Source organism: Oryctolagus cuniculus, chromosome 11 (genome assembly GCF_964237555.1).
Source record: "Oryctolagus cuniculus chromosome 11, mOryCun1.1, whole genome shotgun sequence".
Lineage (NCBI taxonomy): Eukaryota > Metazoa > Chordata > Mammalia > Lagomorpha > Leporidae > Oryctolagus > Oryctolagus cuniculus.
The window spans coordinates 3,917,260-3,930,997 of NC_091442.1; positions in this window are offsets into that span (position 1 = coordinate 3,917,260).

Here is a 13,738-nt window from a genome sequence, read left to right on the forward strand (position 1 = left end):
CAGTCCCTTTAATGAGAAATTAACAAAATGAATTAATAACAGGACATTCAGGACCTGACGCTCTGCTTGGTATGTCATTACAAAAATCATCAAGGAGGGCTATGCCTGATAAATGAGGGTGCTATAAATGTGGGCAACAGGGACATGTACAAAAATTGTCCAGAAGTCAAAAATCAAAATAAGGCTCTTCCTGGGATTTGCTTCCAGTGCTAAAGGGAAAGGCATTGGGCCAATAAGTGTCACTCCAAAACTGATAAAAAAGGTAATTCATTAAAAAAACAGAGTTCAGGAAACTGGAAGCGGGGCCAGCCTCAGGCCCTCCCTACAGGGATCAGTGGACCATCTTGCTATAATATCATTAAAGCAATGGAGCCATGTTTATTGCAACATTCTGTTAATCTATGCTCCTTTACCATCTTTCCTGTAAATAATTTTAGTGTGCACTACAAGGCTTGCAGCGTATTTCTTGCAGATTAAAAGTAACTAAGTCTGTGCACAGCAGACAGCTAAAAAGTAATTTACTGTCACAAATTGGCATAGTTGGCAGGATCCGCAAGTATGCAAAGCAATGCCTTTCTTTAAAAGAAAAACTGAAGTTGCATGTGTAACCTGTGATGTTCCTGGCTGAAAAGACCTTCAGTTCGCCTCTTTGGTGAAGGAATGGGCTCTCTGCTCAGAATCGAGTGAGAATTGGGATGGCAAGTTACGGAGTGCACAGCCTCCACAAGTTATTGAGGTTTTGCTATCAGTGCCGGTGGAAAAGGGGGATGAACTATAGGCTTTGGGGAGGTGAGAATGGATTTTGTTATCTGCATATCTTAATGGCTGGTTTATACTGGAATGAAAAAAAGGGGGGGGGGGGAAGAGAAAGGTTTGAGCAAGTTACAGAAGGTGTGAGAAAGTCGCAAAATGTTATGGGAAGAAAAAAATCTTTGGTTATTTTCTTTGACATAAAATCAAAATCTGATCCTCTGTTAAAGCAATGAGTTATGTTCTCTTGATGTCTCTGTTAAATTCTAACTGCTTAAAAACAGCTGTAAAAAGAGCAGTGGTGAAATGGAGGGATCCTATCACCAATCAATGGAATGGACCTGATCCAGTACTGGTATGGGACAAGGGCTCCTAAGGGATGGGTTTTTCCATGTAACCAACATGCCTTTCTGCAATTGCTCCCTGGGCCGTGTGGCCCTGATGCTAACATCTGTATTTACAGCAGCGGATAGAGCACATCAGTGGTGTGTTTTACCTGAAGACTACAATTAACAACTCCTTTAAGTCTGACTCTAGGACACTGGAAGGAGGTTCGGGAGATCGCCCGCAGTTTGTCGATGGAAATCCGCAAGAAGGAGTGGGTGACGCTCTGCACCTCCGAATGGCCCACCCTCGGTGTTGGGTGGCCAAAAGATGGAACTTTTAACCTCGATTTAATTTCGCAGATTAAAGACCAAGTCTGCCGCAAGGGTGACGGGGGACGCCCAGGACAAGTACCCTATATTATGGTGTGGGAAGACTTGACCCGGAAGCCCCCGCTGTGGGTTAAGCCTTTCATCACACCCGGAGCCATCAAAGACCACCAGCAGAAAGCTAAGGAGGGAGTTGATGAGAGTTCTGGGCTCCACCCTTCCCCCCCCTTAACTCCCTCGACCCCAGTTCCAGCAGAGACCCCAGCACAAGGTCCCCCGCCAACCTCAGGTCTTTATCCTCTGAAAGAACTCCAATCATTAAAATCTGCATGTCCACCGGTCCTTTCGGACGGACAGGAGGACCTCCTCTTCATGGACCCCCCCACCGCCATATAACCGTCCGGTGCCGGGGGAGATGCCTCCCTCCGCCCCGTCCCCGGATTCTACAGTCCAAGACTCAGGGGAATCAGAACCCACTTCCCAACGAGACCCCTCGCCACCAAGCACCCGCCTGCGTCTTCGCCGGGAGCAGAAGGGAGGGGGGGGGAATTTTGGGCGGCATCCCAGGCTTTCCCATTACGCTCGGTGGGGGGGGGAGCTTCAGTATTGGCCTTTCTCCGTGTCAGATCTTTACAATTGGAAAACCCATAACCCCCCATTTTCGCAAGACCCGCAGGCCCTCACGGGACTGATCGAGTCGGTTTTGTTAACCCACCAACCCACTTGGGACGATTGTCAGCAGCTTTTACAGGCCCTTCTGACCACGGAAGAGCGGCAACGGGTCTTCACAGAAGCCCGTAGAAATGTGCCGGGGGAGGACGGCCGCCCCACTCAGCTGCCTAATGAGATTGATGAGGTGTTCCCGCTGACTCGACCCAATTGGGATTTCAATACGGCAGCGGGTAGGGAACGACTCCGTCTCTACCGCCAGGTTCTCCTGACAGGGCTCCGAGGGGCAGGAAGGCGCCCCACCAATTTGGCCAAGGTACGTGCGATTGTGCAGGGTAGTGAGGAAACCCCGGCAGGATTTTTAGAAAGGCTAATGGAAGGATATAGAATGTATACTCCCTTTGACCCACAGGCCCCTGACCGGCAGGCCGATGTGATCATGTCCTTCATTGGGCAATCGGCCCCGGACATCCGCACAAGGCTGCAGAGGCTAGAGGGGTTGCAGGGGTATACGCTGCAGGACCTAGTTAAGGAGGCAGAAAGAATTTTCAATAAAAGAGAAACAAAAGAAGAAAGAGAAGAAAGACTACGCAGAGAGCAAGAACGCAGGGAAGAGCAGAGAGATAAGAGAAGGAATAAAGATTTAGTTAAAATTCTAGCCACCACAGTTACAGGATCAAAGCAGGCAAAAGGTAAACAAGATAGGGACCTGGGAGACAAACGCAGGCCATGGCTGGACCGAGACCAGTGTGCATACTGCAAAGAAAGAGGACACTGGGCTAAGGAGTGCCCGAACAAGGGGCAGCCAAGGAGCCAGCAGAGAGCGACGCCCATCCTGGCACTGGAAGATGACGAATAGGTAGGTCAGGGCCAGGCGCCTCCCCCTGAGCCCCGGGTAACTCTAAAAGTGGGAGGCCGGCCAGTCACCTTCCTGGTCGATACGGGAGCCCAACATTCGGTCCTCACAACGGCCGGAGGCCCCCTTAGTTCCAAGACATCATGGGTCCAGGGGGCCACTGGAGGAAAATTGTACAAATGGACTACTGAACGCAAAGTCGACCTGGCAACAGGGCGTGTCACGCATTCGTTTCTACTAGTGCCGGACTGCCCATACCCCCTGCTGGGAAGGGATCTGCTCTCAAAGGTTGGAGCCCAGATCCATTTCCAAGACAAAGGAGCCACAGTAGTCGGCCCTGCAGGCCAACCCCTCCATGTGTTGACCCTCCAGCTGGAAGAAAAGTTAAAGGCCCTACTGGACAGAGAAGAACTAACCTATTTTATAATAGGACTGGACTCATTGGTAAAACAAGTGATAGAGTCTTGCGTTCCTTGTGCAAAAGTAAATCCAAAGTGTATTAAAGTACCAGAGGGAGCAAGGATGCGAGGGGCATGCCCGGGAACGAACTGGGAAGTGGACTTTACCGAGATTCGTCCCGGTAAATGTGGAATTAAGTACCTTCTAGTATTTGTAGACACTTTCTCCGGCTGGACAGAGGCTTTTCCGGTAAAGAAGGAAACAGCGCAGGTGGTGGTCAAGAAAATCTTGGAAGAAATCTTTCCGCGGTTTGGCTTGCCTAAGGTACTGGGATCCGATAATGGGCCGGCCTTTGTCTCCCGGGTAAGTCAGTTGGTGGCTAAAGTACTGGGGATTGATTGGAAATTGCATTGTGCGTATAGACCCGAGAGCTCAGGACAGGTAGAGCGCATGAATAGAACAATTAAGGAGACCTTAACTAAATTAATGATGGAGACTGGCGCTAGAGACTGGGTTGAGCTATTACCTATGGCCCTGTTCCGGGCTCGCAACACCCCATCCGCGTTCGGGTTAACTCCGTATGAAATATTGTATGGGGGCCCTCCCCCAATAGCTGACTTGTTGGGGCCTAGTATTGACTCTTATGCCACTTCCCCCTGCCTGCAGACCCGGCTGAGAGCTCTGCAGCTGATTCAAAAATACGTGTGGAAACCTCTAGCGGCAGTGTATCAATCCAAGTGCCCTGCAGTGCCACACCCGTTCCAGATCGGAGATTCAGTGTACGTCCGTAGACATCAGTCCAGGACCCTCGAGCCGCGTTGGAAGGGACCTTACACGGTGCTACTGACGACTCCCACTGCAGTGAAGGTCGACGGGATCGCCGCTTGGATTCACGCTTCCCACGTCAAGAAGGCACTGCCGGAAGGAGAAGGCCCGCGGACGACTCAGCCAGATGGACGCTCCAGTGCACTCAAAACCCCCTCAAGATAAGACTTTCAAAGACTGCCTAATGTTTGTAATCATTAGCCTGTTGCTTGTACTACTTATGACTCATCCTAGTCTCACCCTATCCAGCTTGTCCCTCTCAAACGCTCATGCCCCACGAAAGCTCACCTGGGAAGTGATCTCCCCTTCGGGTAGCGTGGCCTGGTCCACCAGCGACATTCGCATCCCAGGGACATGGTGGCCATCTCTCCACCCAGACGTATGCCAGATGGTCCTGGGGCTAGATACCTGGGATTTACCCGATCAAGACAGCCTCACTCTGAAACCACCGGGTCCAGGTGGAAAGCCTGGTCCTTTAGGGTGCAGACACCGATACCGAAGGTGCCGACTACGTCAGCTTGAATTTTATGTGTGCCCCAGGGATGGTAGAAGGCGGGATCAGATTTACCGGTGTGGGGGGCCAGAGTCTACAGGTCGCCCTGGCTGACAACCTTGCTCTCCACCATAGCAGGCCCCCTCATTATCCTGCTCCTAATCCTGACCTTCGGGCCATGCATTATAAACCGACTACTCCAGTTTGTTAAGGATAGGCTGTCCACCGTACAGGCATTAGTCCTCACACAACAGTATCAAGCCCTGGCCACCAGTGACCATATTGAAACCCCTCATTAACGGGCACACAATTTTAGGATTAAAATTAGTTCAAAGAGAAAATGGGGGAATGAAAGGAGCCAAGAGCCACCAAAAAAAAAAAATGGGGCTCCTGAGACAAACCGTTCCAGAGACGGCCTTGGGAAATGGGGAGTAAACCGGTTCACAGAGAAAGCAGTCAGCTACTGACCAGAGATACACAGAACACCCGCCTTGTAGATAAGCCCCTTCCTTCCTCTTGCTCAAGGTTAACTAAGAAAGTTACAAGGCATGTAGCAACCTACTCCTGTCTCCTAGAAACCCCCTCCCCTAATGTATCCCTTTGACCTAGTACTTTTCCACCGACATTAGCACTTCAGACTGCCATACAAGGCCCGCTACTGAAAATTATCCAATGAACTTACGCCAGCCTATAATATGTTAATTTTGTGGTTTTGCCCTTTAAAAGCTGTGTGAGATAGCTGCTCGGGGCTCCTCTCGCTTGCTTGCTGCTTGCAGCAGTAGAGGGCCCATTTGTACAAATGAAATAAATTACCTCCTGTTCTATTGCATCGTCTGGTCCGGAGTCTGTGTTTCTGGGGTCGTCACAAGAGGACACCGCTTTTGGGGTCCTACAGCTTCACTTTCCCTAACATATGTTTCTCTACTCGGTACTTTTTTCTAACTTTCTTCCAACAATATTTCTCTCTCATTTCTCCTGGCTTCTCCCCACAGTCCGTATCTGAGTCTGTTTCTTCTAGACTTCACTTTCACTTTCAACCCTAGATTTCTTCCGGTACTTTTTCTGTCCGGCTTTTCCCTAGGCTCTTCCCTAGTCTCTTTCTCCGGTATTTTCCCGCTTCTTCCCGCCTAGGTTTCCTATCCGAGTCACGGCACCATTATGTCGCTCCCCGTCTTCGTGGAGGAACGACACAGGACCCTGCGCTGTTCTTTTGTCTGCTCGGCCCTCCCCGGGTTTGCTGCTGGTTCTTCCCGGGTTGGCTACCGTCCCTTCCACCTCCATGGAAGGGCGGTTCCCCCTGGCCACTTTCCCCACTTCCGCGGGGGAGCGGCACACCGCTGGCCGGCTCTCTCGGGGGCTGCACAGGTGTTCCTTCAGATAGATGTTCCCCTTAGATGTTCCTGGTGCATGTTGTCTCTCTCCTCCTTTATAGTCCTCCTCCGCCAATCCCAACTCTGCTACCCACACGCCGAGTACGCTGCTCTCCTCCAATCAGGAGCAGGTCCTACAGTTTATTGGTTGAACTGGAGGCAGCTGTGTAGAAGTTGTTTACTCCTCTCCCAGCGCCATATTGTGGGAGAGCAGACGCACAGAATAAGTCTTAATTCCAGTAACTTAGTCTAGTCCGAGTTGCTCCCCACATTCCTCAGTGTGCTTTGAAGCTTCTTTCTTTGTCTTTCCTGTTGCTAAAAGGCTTTAGTTCTTTTCTTTCACAATGTGTCTGAACTTCCATTGACTTTCATTACGTGGAAGATGGTCCAGCTTCGTTTTCCAACCGTCACAGCATAATTTCTCAAAAGCATTTCCCTCCACACTGCTCTGTCTGGGCACCTTGGTTGCAGTCCAGTCTCTGTGCAGAGCTCTGTCCTCTGTCTGTCTGTCTGTCTTCCCTCTGCCCGTGCCACACCATCTCGATTACTGTAGACAGAGACAGTGCTGGCTGCAGATAGAGCAAGGCTTCCCCCTCTGTTTTCTTCTCTGATAGGACCTGCTATTCTTGGTCCTTTGTGTTCCCATATGGATTTAAAAAAAAAGATTTATTTATTTACTTGTTTTGAAAGAGTTACGGAGAGAGAGGGAGAGAGAGAGAGACAACTTTTATCCTCTGGTTCATTCCTCAGATGGCCACAACAGCCAGTGCTGGGCCAGGCCGAAGCCAGGAGCCAGGAGCTTTCTTCTGTCTTGCCCACATGGGTGCAGGCGCCCAACACTTGGGCCTTCTGCTGCTTTTTCCAGGCCATTAACAGGGAGCTGGATTGGAAGGGGAGCAGCCAAAACATGAACTGGTGCCCATATGGGATGCCAGCATCACAGGCCGTGGCTTTACCCCCTGCACCACACTGCCAGCCCCTCCCATATGGACTTTAAATCCAACTCACTGGAGTGTAGCGAAACAAAAGAAGGCAAAACTAATGGAACAACCAGGCATCTCTGAGCATTCTGATTGAGTTTGCATTGAATGGATGGGCCCCTTTGGGGAGTATCTCCCTTTGAAATACTTAGACTGCAATCCGTACCTGTGGTACATCTTTCTGTTCATTTATGCTTTCTTTAATGTCCCGATACAATCTGCTCATTTCCTGTGTAGAAGTTATGTGGTTGCTTTTGCTGGGGTACTTTATCTTTTTAAAAGATTTATTTATTTACTGGAAAGGCAGAACAACAGAGAGAGTGAGAGGGAGAGAGGCAGAGAGAGAGAGATCTGCCATCTGCTGGTTTGTTTCTCAAATGCCTGTAACAGTGGGGACTAGTCAGGAGCCAAGAACTGCATCTGGGTCTCCCACGTGGGTGGCAGGACCCGAGTACCTGGGTCCTGATCCGCTGCCTCCCAGGCGCAGTAGCAGGAATGCTGGAGCAGCCGGGATCCGAACTAGCACTCTGATACGGGATGTGGGTTTCTCAAGCTGTGGCCTAACCTGCCGCACCACAGCACCTGCCCCTGCTGGTGTATTTTGAAGTAAATCTGCACTATCGTTTCCACACTCAATAACATTCGTACTCCTTCCTTCCGGTCTGTCGGTCTGTGTCCAGTTTTCCCTGGTTATAGCAAGAACGCTGTGTGTGCGGTTTGTTGGTTTGCCAGTCCCCCGTCACTCCTCATCTCCCTGGCCAGCTCTATGGATTCCATCACTGTTGGTCATTGTTGGTTTTCTTGCCTGTCTCCAGGGGTGAGCTGAGCTCACGTGGCCGGGGCCTGTGCTCTGCTCCTGCTTGCATCCCAAGCTTCCTGTGCCTAGCCGAGAGCTGGCTGGGCTCAGCACAGGGTCCCAGTGGATGAGTAGCAGAGGGAAAAAGAAAATAAGACATGACGGCTGCTTCCATACGGAACGTTTCCAGGGAACACTGGGCACGTGGCCACATCAAACTGAACCATCTTCTTTCTTTACATTTAAAAGGATCCGTGCAAATAATACGAGTTGTTGTCCAGTGGAGCATTTGGCAATTTCAAATTTCAAATTTCAGGAATTTAAGTAGTTGAGTTTCCCTTCCTAGCCAATGCAGTCTTGCTAATAACTGTGAACAGACTTTGTCCTAAATGAGCAGATACATGTGAATGTGTTCATGTGTACATGTTCTGCACATATAAGCCTACACATAATGTATGTTAAGAAATGGGTTCTTCTGTAACACTTTTTACCTTTTTTTTTTTTCATTTACTGGTATTTTATGGATATCCTTCGAAGTTGGTACACACCTAACAGTCCCTTTAAAAATAGTTGTATAGGGGCCAGTGCCATGGCCCACTAGATTAACCCTTCACCTGCAGCACTGGCATCCCATATGGGCGCTGGGTTCTGTCCCGGTTGCCCCTCTTCCAGTCCAGCTCTCTGTTGTGGCCCGGGAGGGCAGTGGAGGATGGCCCAAGTGCTTGGGTCCCTGCACCGGCATGGAAGACCAGGAGGAAGCACCTGGCTCCTGGCTTCGGATCAGTGTAGCTCCGGCCGTAGCGGCCATTTGAGGGGTGAGCCAACGGAAAGGAGACCTTTCTCTCTGTCTCTCTCTCTCTCACTGTCTAACTCTATCTGTCAAATAAATTTTAAAAAAATAGTTGTATATACTACACTGTGGCATAGTGGGTAAAGCCGCCGCCTGCAATGGTGGCATCCCATATGGGCACTGGTTCGAATCCCAGCTGCTCCACTTCCGATTCAGCTCTTGCTGTGGCCTGGGAAAGCAGTGGAAGATGGCCCAAGTCCCTGGGCCCCTGCACCAGTGTGGGAGAACTGGAAGAAGCTGCTGACTCCTGGCTTCGGATCAGCTCAGCTCTGGCCATTGCAGTCATTTGGGGAGTGAACTAGTGGGTGGAAACCCTCTTTCTCTCTCTCTCTCAGGCTCTACCTCTCTCTGTAACTCTGTCTTTTGAATAAATAAAATAAATCTGAAAAACAAAAAGGTTGATTGTAATTCTTTGATCTCATCGTAAGACTCAGGCTGACACTCTGGAGGGCTTACCTGAGCCAGAGACCACGCTGCAGGCTCCCCGTGTGTGTCCTTGGACGCTCTTTCCAGGCCTCTGCTGCTCAGCTGACAGTGGGAAGTCCTGAGACCAGGGCTTTGAGGGTTCTGCTCAGCTGCTCTGGTTTCTCCAGGCCGTTCCAATGGAAAGCAGCCAGTTTGCAGAGTGTGGCTTCCAAAGCAGCAGTTTGTCTTTAGCTCTCTCCCATTCTGTATTCATTGGGGTAGGTTGTCCCTGATTCGTGGGCTGTCTCTTGTCCTTTCCTTCTCTTTCCTGAAGAGAGCAGGTCCCTTGTGAGCACTTGAGGCTCGATGCAGATCTGTCCATCCATTCTGTGGCCTTAGAAGCAGATTGGGGATCTTGGTACTTGATTTCCCAGGGGAGGCGGACGTGAATGTGGTCCAGTGAAATGTAATCAGTGACTTTATAGTGTCTGTCTGACTTTCCCAACCCCCCTGGCTTTCGGATCGCAACCTTTCATCCCCAGGGTGGTGTAAGTCTCTCACTGAGCTGATGGATTTCTTCCTGTCATATGCTGGGCCAAAGGACGGCCTCTTGGAATCCCTCATTTCTAATCTTTCCCTGCAAATCAGCGGGGTTTTTGACTTCTGCTAATTCTGGTGCGTGCATACATCATTGCTGGATGGCCGGTTCCCAGGGGAGCAGACAGAAGCAGGGCAGAGCCCCCTCCTCTTTGCTTGCTTACACAGTCCCTGCGTGTGCACACTGAGCCCTCCAGCCCCCATGGCCACTGGCGAGCGCCCTCACTTTGCCCTCATCGGCCTTTGTCTAAAGCAGTTTCATGGTGCGTGTTTTACATGCACTAAAATTCACCGGCTTTAAGCATTTGTTGGCATGAGTTTGGGTCTGTGTGTATTCATCCAGCCATCACCACAATCAAGTTGGAAAATGTTCATTACCCAGCAAATCCTGTGTGCCCCTTGGCAGTCCTGCCCTCCCCTACTGCCGTGGGTCCGGGCAGCCACTGGCCTGGCGTCTGTTGTTTTCAAAACCCAGACAGTTTTCAGTCTGAGACGGCGACTACAAACTTAACTTTCTTTCTCTACTGATTTACCTATTCTAGATTTTTTTTCCAGGAATGTAATTCTGTGGCACGTGTCTGCTGTATTCAGGGTTGGCCGTATTGTAGCAGGTGTCAGTCTGTCGTTCTTCATTGTGGAGTGGCAGTCCGTCGAATGGATACGTGTGGTTTATTCTTCAACCAGGTGATAGGTGTTTCAGTTGTTTCTGACGCTAGCTACTGTGCATCGTGGTACTGGGATCATCTGTGAGCAGTTTCCTTTAAAAAATTGGGCTGATTTCTTATTACTGAGTTGTAACAGTGTAAGAATTGCTTACATATCCTGTGTACAGTCTTTTTAAGTTGCTTTCCCTAGTCCGTGGTATATCTTGTCCATTTTCTTGATGGTATGGATTGGGGTATAAAGTTTTAAACTTTGCCAGTGACCATCTTATCGGTCAGTTCCTTTTATGGTTTGTGTCTCCTGAGTCCTCAGAAATCTTCATCTCATGTCAGGCCACAAAAGCTTTTTTCTGTTTTTGTCCTTTCTGCCCCGGGAGGTTTTATGTTTGACCTCTTGCATTTACATCTGTATTCAATTAACTTTTGAATTAACTATTGAATTAACTTTCGTGTATGGTATGAGATAAGAGGGTTGATTTTATAAAGAGATTTGTTTATTCGCTTGAATGTCAGAATGACAGAGAGAGAGAGAGAGAGAGAAAAAGAGAGTTAGATATCTTCATCTGCTGGCTCACTCCGCAAATGACCACAACGGCCGGGGCTGGGCCAGGTCAAAGCCAAGAGCCAGGAACTCCATCCAGGTCTCCCACGTGGGTGGCAGGGACCCAAGTACTTGGGCCAGCGTCTGCTGCTTCCCAGGCGCATTAGCAGGGAGCCGGATCGCGCTCTGATGTGGAACGCCTGTGTGGCAAGCAGCAGCTTGGCCTGTGCTGGACCAAGTTTCGTTTTTTCCTTTATATGAATATCTGTTTGGGCATCAGTTTTTGTTCACTTCTGTGAGAAAGCTCACCCGAGACCCTGTGTGACTCTGCGAGAGCTCGCTTTGTCTGCTTCTCTTTGCAGTTCCGTGGGTGTTTGCTTCGAGTGTTCCGAAGTTCTGATATTAGGCACGTAAACATTTTATATTTTCCTTATAAACTTGCCCCTTTATCATTATGAAATGTCCTTCTTTATCTCTGATGATCATCGTTGTCCTAAAACCTATTGTGTTTGACATTAATGGAGGCATTCCTGCTGCCTTTTGACTGTTTTTTTTTTTTTTTGCATCTGTATTTTTTTAAATAAATTTCTGGATTTTCTTTTCTTTATTTTACTTAAAAGGAAGAACGACAGAGATCTTCCATCCACCGGTTCGCTCCTCGGTGTCTGCAACAGCCAGGGCTGGACCAGCTCAAAGCCAGGATCCTGGACTCCGTGTGGTCTCCCGGCTGGTGGCAGGGACCCAGGTACTTGAGCCGTCACCTGCTGCTTCCTGGGATGCGTGTTAGCAGGAACCTGGACTGGAAGAAGAGCCAGGATCAGATCAGGCGCCGGGCGGGGTGTGGCCGTCTCAGCTGTGAGCCCCAGCATCACCTTTGAAGTGCGATTCTTCTAAGCAGTGCAGCGTTCTCGGAGCTTGATCCGTTCTGCCGATCTTTACCTTTTACTTGGACTGTTTATTTATTTTATTTTTTTTTATGACAGAGTGGACAGTGAGAGAGAAAGACAGAGAGAAAGGTCTTCCTTTACCATTGGTTCACCCTCCAATGGCCGCTGCGGCCGGCGCACCGCGCCGATCTGAAGCCAGGAGCCAGGTGCTTCTCCTGGTCTCCCATGGGGTGCAGGGCCCAAGCACTTGGGCCATCCTCCACTGTACTCCCGGGCCACAGCAGAGAGCTGGCCTGGAAGAGGGGCAACCGGGACAGAATCCGGCGCCCCTACCGGGACTAGAACCCGGTGTGCCGGCGCCGCAGGCGGAGGATTAGCCTAGTGAGACCACTTAAATTTAATGAAATTATTAATGTAATTAGTTTTAAGGCAATTGTCTTGCTAATTTTTATATTTGTCACATCTATTTTTTCCCTCTTGTTCTGTGTGTCCCTTGGATTCGTTGAATATTTTCTTTACAAGTTCAGTCTGTCTTTTTAAAGTAGCTTGTATGCTATGAATTATTACTTTGTTTTATTTTAGCATTTGCCTTAACATTTACAGCATATATCGCAGTCTACTTCCTAGTGATGTGTTGCCACTTGATATATAGTAGTACCCTATAATAGTATGACTTAACTTCCCCCTTTCTAGTCTCTATCCTATTTTTCCCCTGCATTTCATTTTTTTGAAAGATTTATTTATTTATTTCAAAGGCAGAATTACAGAGAATCAGAGGCAGAGAGAGAGAGAGAAAGAGAGAAAGAGAGAATGAGAGAGGAGTCTCCCATCCATACGGGATGCCAGCACTGCAGGCGGCAGCTTTATCTACTCTGCCGCAGCGCCGGCCCTTGTGAGTTGCTGCTGCTGCTGCTGCTGCTTCTTCTTTTTTTTCTTTTTTTAAGATTTATTTATTTATTATTTGAAAGGCAGAGTTACAGAGAGTCAGAGGCACAGAGAGAGAGAGAAAGAGAGAGAGAGGTCTTCCATCCACTGGTTCACTCCCCAGATGGCTGCAACAGCCAGAACGGTGCTGATCCGAAGCCAGGAGCCAGGAGCTTCTTCCGAGTCTCCCACGTGGGTGCAGGGGCCCAAGGACTTGGGCCATCTTCTACCGCTTTTCCAGGCCACAGCAGAGAGCCGGATCAGAAGAGGAGCAGCGGGGACTAGAACCGGCGCCCATGTGGGATGCTGGCACTGCAGGCCAGGGCTTTAACCCGCTGCACCACAGCGCCCTCCCCATGTCAGTTATTTCTTAAAGGGATTAATGAGATAAAGCTGTATATACCTTTCCACGTAGTTATAATTTCCGGTTATGATCTACTCCTTTCTGTAGATTCAGATTTCCATCTGGTATCATTAGCTTTATCATTTCTTATATGATGGATTCTGGTGACGTATTCATTCCGTCGTTCAGTGTAAAAGGATCTTTATTCACTTCCTGTTTCCTGTCTTTGGGTCATCCCCGGCCAGCCGCAGGTCACATTGGCGTCTGACGCTGGTGGCTCCACTGTTCCCTAAGGCCCCACGCGTTCAGTGTGCCCCCGCCCCTGATCAGCAAACTGGGTTCGCCATAGCAGAGACCTTGGGATTTCTCTTGAGTAGGCCTTCGACTGCTCCAATTCCGATGAGGATGGGATGTGGACACGAGGTCCCGTGGTGTCGTTCCTGTTTCGTCCCTGACGGCCAGCGCTTCTGTTCGGAGCACCCGAGCGTGTTCAGTGCCTTTGCCGTGGTGAGTGCGAGCTGCCCTAGCTCTCCGCTGTGGGTCCAGGCCTGCTCCTCCGCCGCAGGCTGCCCCGTGGCCTAGGGCGGCTTGCTTCCTTTCGGTGGCTGGCACTGGCGGCCTCTCCCTTGGCCACGCCTGCTCTGGCCCTGTGGCCTCTCCCCAGCTTGTCTTTTCCTTCCTTTCCTTCCAGCTTTGCAGGTCCTTTTCATTTTGGGGGTTTTATGGTTAATCACAGGA